Source organism: Puma concolor, chromosome B2, assembly GCF_028749965.1.
Source record: "Puma concolor isolate L17-30 chromosome B2, mPumCon1.1.hap2, whole genome shotgun sequence".
NCBI lineage: Eukaryota > Metazoa > Chordata > Mammalia > Carnivora > Felidae > Puma > Puma concolor.
Genome location: NC_141671.1, coordinates 131,764,011 through 131,770,340, shown reverse-complemented (window position 1 = coordinate 131,770,340; position 6,330 = coordinate 131,764,011). Strand labels below are relative to the sequence as shown.

The following is a 6,330-nucleotide window of genomic DNA, read 5'->3' as shown; positions in this document are numbered from 1 at the left end:
AGCCATCAGCCCAGAGCCCGACGCGGGGCTCGAACTCACGGACCGCGAGATCGTGACCTGGCTGAAGTCGGACACTTAACCGACTGCGCCACCCAGGCGCCCCTAGAAATTACTTTAAAAAATCATTAAAAAACAGAGGGGCGCCTGGGTGGCTTAGTAGGTTAAGCGTCCAACTTCGGCTCAGGTTATGATCTCACGGTTCATGAGTTTGAACCCTGCATCAGGCTCTGTGCTGACAGCTCAGAGCCTGGAGCCTGCTCTGGATTCTTTGTCTCCCTCTCTCTCTCTGCCCCTCTCCCACTTGTGCTCTCTCTCTCTCTCTCTCTCACAAATAAATTAAAAAAAATTTTTTTAACTTTAAAAAGCAGAAATCAGTGAAATTGAAAAGAAGATATATATCAGAGAAAAGTAATGAAACCAAAATCTAGTTCTTTGAAAGATCTATAAAATTGATAAGCCTTTAGTGAGGCTGAGAAAAGGAGGAGGAGGATACAAATTCTTAATATCACAAAAAAGAGGTAGCACTTCACATCCTTTGGACATTTAATAATAAAGGAATACTTTGAACTCAATGCCCACGCCTATACTATTAAAGAAATAAAATAATTGCATTTCAAAACAGCACCATGCCAAGATGGATTTACTGGTGAGTTCTGCCAAACATTTAAGGGAGAAATTATGCCATTCTCTACAATCACATTCAGAGGATAGAAGCAGAGGGAATATTTACTAATTTATTCTGTGAGGCCAGCATTACTCTAATATCAAAACCAGACAAAGACATTACACAAAAACTACAGATCAGTATCTCTCGTGAACATAGATTCAGAAATCCTTAGCAAATCAAATCCAACAATCCTTTTTTTTTTTTTTTTTTTTAATTTTAGAGAAAGAGCATGAGCAGGGGAAAGGGGCAGAAGGAGAGACAGAGAGAGAGAGAAAGAGAGAAGTCTGAAGTAGACTCCATGCCCAGTGTGGAGCTCAAAGCAGGGCTCGATCCCACAACCCTAGGATCATGACCTGAGCCAAAATCAAGAGTCGGACATTAAACCCAAGTGCCCCAAACCAACAATCCTTAAAAAGTCATATACCATGACTAAAAGGGGATTATCCCAAGTATGCAAAATTGGTTCAACATTTGAGAAAATCAATTAATGTAATCCATCACATGAACAAGCTAAAGAAGAAAAAGCAGATGATTTATCAGTAGATGCAGAAAAAGCATTTGACAATATCCAATACCCATTATGATCAACACACACACACACACACTTCCAGCAAATTAGGAATAGTGGGGAACTTCCTCAACTTGATAAAGAATATCTGCAAAAGCCTGCAGCTAACATCATACTTAATGGTGAGAAAGTAAAAGCTTTCCCATTAAGATCGAAAACAGGCAAGATAGTCTCTTATCATTCCTTTTCAGTATAATACTGGAATTCCTAGCTAATGCAATAAGACAAGGAATAAAAGGTATACAGATTGTGAAGAAAAAAACTATCTTTTTTCACACATGGTACAATCATCTATATAGAAAATCCAAAAAAAATAAAATAAAAAAACCTGGGACTAATAAATCAGTAATAGCAAGGTTACAGACTATAAGGCTAATATATGAAAGTGCATTGCTTTCCTATATGGCAGCAGTTGAACAAGTGGAGTGTGAAACTAAAAACATCTTCCCCTCAATTTTGCTGTGAATCTAGAACTGCTCTAAAAGAATAAAGCCTTTTAAAATATATTGTTGAAAATATGGAATCTGAGTTCAGACAACACTCTTACCTTTCACCTTTTGATTTTTGAAGCGAGTAGTTTATGTCATGGTAACAACAAGCAAACAAAATTTTCTCTCCAGAGAATTTGTTGCTTTAAATCTTATTCTTTCATGTAGAAAAATAGAATTCTTTTTTTATGATTTGACATATAACTGGGTAGTAGTCTTTTATGCACAATGAGTAAAATACTTATCACTCACAAATGGATGTTGTTTATTTTTAATGTTAAAAAGTAGATGTGTAAGAGGTTTGGGGTGCCTGGGTGGCTTAGTTGGTTAGGTATCAGACTCTTGATGTCAGCTCAGGTCATGATCTCATTGGCCATGAGATTGAGCCCCCCTTTGAGCTCTGCACTGGATGTGAAGCCTGCTTGGGATTCTCTCTCCTCCTCTCTCTTCCCCTCCCCTGCTTGCATGTGTGCCCTTGCGAACATTCTTTCTCTCTCCCAAGGGAGAAGCAAAAGGATATATAAGAGGTTGGGGACATAAGGGGGTTGTGAAAAAGGAGGTGGGGTGTGCTTATAAAAGGACATGAGGGATCCTTGTGGTGATGGAACTGTTCGGTATCTTGTATGGTGATATATGCATGAGCCTAAGGTAATAAAGTTCTGTAGAACCAAATACGTACACAAATAAGTATAATGAATCTGGGGAAATCTCAAAAGATCAGTGGATTGTATTAATACAAATATGTAGTGATTGTGATATTCTGCTTTAGCTTTGTGAAATGTTATCATTGGGGGAAACAGTAAAAGGACTCAAATCTCTCTTAAAATTCATGTGGGAATCTGTAGTTACCACAGTAAAATTAAAAATGCATGTACAACTGTTACATACAACTAATAAATGACTTTTATTTATTTATTTTTTTGTTTTTAGGTTTCTGCCTCGTTGATAAGTCATCATTGGCTTTGTAAGTTGACATTTTAATTTATTCATTCTCCACCCTCAACATTCTGTATTTTCTGATTATAAGAGTGCGTTTCTAGAGAACCTGGAGCAAAACTTTATCATTTGGTTCTTATATTATTTTAAGGGCTGTTTCACTTTTTCTGATACCATTAGGTGATAGTTATTTTGAGGAAGTTTGCATTACACATCTTGGGCTAGGGCCTTCTGTGTCTTTGGAGTGACTTCCTATCAGGGTTATGATTCGAAGGAGTAAAGTGCCATCTGTGGAGTTGAGGTTGTATGTACATCTCTCCCATTAGACATCACAGCCTGCACCCAGAACATCTTTGTGGCAGATGATAAGAGGGGCACAGCACCCTGGGAGAAAGCCACAAGTGTAAGTGGTTTGACTAGTGAGGAAAAATAAATTCTGCTTCATTTACCTGTGAAAATCTGGCAATTCGATTAAATGAGGGCAGGATTCTAGACTGGGAATCTGAGAATATGACTTTATTCCTATTTTATCGTTTGAAGTAGCTCTCTTGCTGTTCTATAACTTTTTCTTTGTTGTGTATTGGAAAAAAAAATTGAGAGCTCCTGTTATGATGGTAGGTTTTTGGGTTTTTTTAATTCCATGAAATGCAAACATTTGAAATAGGAAAATTTGAATAAACGTTTTTAACCTGGAAAAGAAATTATTCTCTGTGTCACAGAAAACATTTGACATTATTAAATGGGTTTTACTTGGCCAATTTCTTAGAAAAGAGACTGTGTTGCCAGTATGGCAAAATAAGGTTATGAACCATAATGTGCAATCAATAGTTTTGATTTATGCATGTTGTCATTTTGATGAAGAACTGAAATATGTTAAACTAATTTTAAAGACCTCTTTGAGAAACATTGTGTGAAGATGATTTCGTTTTTCATAATGTTAGCAGTGGAGGATGATATTGTTGCAAGGTAACATACTGGGGATTTGCATTCTCAGACGGTGTCTAAATTAGTTTGAATCTTGTTCTAACAAGTTGTTTCACCTATTTTCAGGCCACTAGGAAGACACACACCTCTTAATACAGTTTTCCCCAAAGTATATGCCTTAGTATACTCATTCCTTTGGATGTTATATGGGAAAGGGACCTATAGTCATGTAAATTCAGGGGAAAAAAACCTTAGTAAAAATTAGACTTACTTCAAAGAACTGATTATCTAAAAGAGCCTATGGTCTGTGTTGTTTTTAAAACATATTTCCCAATATAACTCCATATATACTGTAGAATTGGGGCTCCATGAAACATTTTTGAGGAAATAGTGCTTTAAAATTTAGGAAATTGATAACAATGACAGGATCTATTGTACATTTTTCACAATGATAGCGGAAGAGAATAAGGACATTTGAGCTAGAATAGAAGAAATAGAACATAAAAAGACTGTTGAAGTATCTTAAAACAGTTGACATACAATTAACTGTAAATTATAAATATAGTTATAAAACATAATTTCTAAAAATCTTGAAAGTAAAAATATGTATTTTTCCTTGTTGTAGTCACCTAATTCCCACATTACTCTTTCTCATTCCTTGAGGATTTAGCTCCTGGCTCACTGTCCTCCTCTCCAAGACTCTTGTGTCCTAATTCTTGGTGATTTTATGGCCACTTTGGGGTCCTTCCAATACCTTGATTTCTCAGTTCCTTAACTTTCTCTCTTTCAGTGATCTTGTCTCCCAGACTACTTTGGTCCTGTCCTCCCTCCCCATGGTGATATTGCAAACTTAGTCATTAGCAATAACTGTTTCCCTCCATGATCTTGAGTTCAAGAATCCCATTCTCCACCAGTCCCTGCTCCCAAATTTTTAATTCCATCTAGATATTTGCTTATTCAGTGTAAATAGCCTCTACCCTGTCATTAAAATTACCTGTTTATCCCCTTCTCTTATCCTTCCTTCTTTGCTTTACTTTTTAGATACTTTGCTATCTAAACCCCAAAGACTTTGTCTCTTCCATGCCTTTAGCTGCACAGCTAGTCCTAGCTGGAGAAAAGTGATCAGCCATGCTCACTAGTCTTATTTTAACTATTTTGAATATTAACCTCAGTGGTCCCCTAATGTTTTCAGGCAATTTGGACAATTAATTCCCAGGAAGACATTTAAAACCTATTTCTCTATAAACTTGCAGTTCCTCTTCTTCTGTTTTCCCTTTCACCTGATGACTCTGTTTTCTTTATCACTGATAAAATAGAAATACTCAAGAGAGAACTTCCATAAGTGCCCGTCGTCACATATACCCCTACTACCCGCACCATAGATTCTGCATTCTCTTCTTCCTCTCTGGGTGAACTGCCCAAATCCAATCTAAAGCTTACTCTTCTACTTATGTTCTTACATTCTATTTCCTTTCACCTACTCAAGGATATTGCTGTAGCAGTTGTCCCTTCACCCCCCTGAGTTATGGATGTCCTGCCTCTTTTACTTAAAAAAAATTATTTACTTCCCTTTCTCCCTAGTTACCAATCCATTTCATTTCCATTTTCTTCTACACAATCTTTCAGTCTTTCTGTCCATTCTGTCTTGATCCCATTTCAGTCTGGACTGATTCTCATCATTCTACCAAAACTGTCTTAAATGTCACCAGTGACCTCCATGTTGCAAATCTCACAGTTCTCAGCCCTCATTTTACCTGACCTACCAGTATCGTTGACCCTGTCAATCATGCACCTCCCTAGCGTTCTGAGTCTCCACACTTTCCCAGCTGCCTTCCAGTTACCATGACCACTCGTATCAGTCTTCCTTGCAGATATCTCTTCATTGCCCTGACTTCCAAACACTGGGTGACCCAGGACAGTTCCTACACTGTTTCTCTGCCTACACTTACTCCTAGCTAAGCTGGTTCAGTTTCATGGCTTTAACTACACATATATGCTGATATCTACCAAATTTATATCTCCATTGTGAACCTCTCTCCTGAACTCCAAATTTAAATACCCAATTGCTGAATGTCTAACAGGCATACCAAACCTAATATGTCTACAGTTAGGTTCCTCTCCACTCTCAACTAAACTTTCCTCTTCCTTAGTCTTTTTCATCTCTGTAAATGGCAACTCTATCACTCATAAATATTAACTCTGTTACTCTATTTTCTCACACCACACTCTTTGACACCATTGTCATTTCTTCTTTATCTCACCTTCTGTTTATCTAGCTGTCAGAAAATACTGTTAGCTCTACCTTAGATATATCCAGAAGATGACTGCTTCTCACCATTTCTTCCACTCTCATACTGGTCCAAACCATCATCATTCATCATCTTTTTATTAAAATAGGCTCCTTACTGTTCTCCCTGCCTTTTTTTTTTTTTTTTTTTTTTTTTGAGAGAGAGCTCAAGGGGGGAAGGGCAAGTGGAGAGAGGGAGAGAGAATCTCAAGCAGGCTCCACACTCAGTGAGGAGCCCTATGCGGGGCTCAGTCTCACAACTGTGAGATCATGACCCGAGCCAAAATCAAGAGCAAGATGCCGATGCTTAACCTGCTCAGCCAGGCACTCCATGGTCTTTCTGCTTTCATACTTTTTCTCCTATAATCCATTTTCCAAAGAGCAGCCAGATAAATTATTTAAAACTCTAAGTCTGGTCACGTTACTTTTCTGCTCCAATGCCTCAGTGCCTCTCTTTATA

The 6,330-nt window shown here is 37.7% G+C and overlaps 1 protein-coding gene across 16 annotated transcripts in view; it reads left to right on the top strand.

Moving 5' to 3' along the window:
* The window catches only part of PLAGL1 (PLAG1 like zinc finger 1), a 111,337-nt gene that overhangs the window by 60,750 nt on the left and 44,257 nt on the right, over positions 1-6,330 (top strand). For all 16 annotated transcript variants that reach the window (XM_086708054.1, XM_086708048.1, XM_086708058.1 and 13 more), the window contains one exon: positions 2,654-2,687. The gene's annotated coding sequence lies outside the window, so the exon portion shown is untranslated. The remainder of the gene's footprint in view (positions 1-2,653; positions 2,688-6,330) is intronic.